Consider the following 1,156-nt stretch of genomic DNA (forward strand, 5'->3'; position numbering starts at 1 on the left):
GTTAGAACAAATAGATAAACAAAAAAAGAGAAAATAAGAAAATTCCTCCACTTAGAGCTAACTTCCGTCAATTCAGTATCAACCCTTATAGTCTTCTTTCCACAAAAATTGAGTCTACTGCATTTACAAAAATGAATCACTCTGTATATATAGTTTTATAATTTGCTTTTTCACTTAACAATACATTGTGAACTATTTTCCATGGATAAGCTTAAAATCATTCCTCCATTGGGTCTTACAAATTGCCTGGCACTTTTTCTTAAGGATGCTCTCTTGAATTAAAACTTTAGTTCCATATACAGATCTTTTCTTTCCATCTCTAAATTTGCTTATTCCAAGAAGCCCATTTGTTAAAAATTACAAACAGAAGGATTGAAAGAAGAGAAATCTTTCTTTCCATTTAAGAACCACATAAAAATGCTCTGAATGTATATCTGCCATTATCATCTGCTTCACAGATTTCTTTGGCTGGTATCCATTTTAATTGTTCTGCTCCCTGCCACGTGGACTCTACAAAACCATCAGCTTGCCTTCACTGGGGAGGTGTGGTAGAAGAGAGTGAGAGGTAGTGGAAGGTGGGAGTTGGGTGCAAGGAGAAGAGTTGAGAGGAGCCACCACTTGTTCTTTGTCCAGGGGACTGGGGTTCATGGGAATGAATGTTAGCATTATTCCACTGAGAAATCACACACTGAAAATTTATTTTGGAGGCAAATTTGCCTTTCTCTTCAAACTAAACAGAATCTAAATAGTCAAATGCAGGCTTTTCTTTTTTTGGTGTGTGTGGGGCAATGTTTTCCATAGAATATTAATAGGTGGTTCTGCATACATAACCAAAAAGGGTTTTGTGATCAAGTAAACATGGGGAATGGTATGTTTTAGATAAACACCTTTCTTCAGTGCAGCACTTCTCAGAGCATTCAGCATACTAATATGCACTGTGACTCTCTAAGAAAAGGAAATAGATGGCTTTTCATAAACTCACACATGCTCTCTCTTTTGAAGTTGAGTATACACATATAAAATGCTAGTCTTAGAACTAGAGTTCTCTACTAATATCAAAATAGGATATTAGTAGAGAAATAGGAAAAATCAAAAGTGGTCCCATTTTTCTACTTAGGATTGAGATGTTATTTTGTAATTTGCCTTTCTGGGGGTA

This window comes from Pteropus alecto, unplaced genomic scaffold (assembly GCF_000325575.1).
Source record: "Pteropus alecto unplaced genomic scaffold, ASM32557v1 scaffold61, whole genome shotgun sequence".
NCBI classification, from domain to species: domain Eukaryota; kingdom Metazoa; phylum Chordata; class Mammalia; order Chiroptera; family Pteropodidae; genus Pteropus; species Pteropus alecto.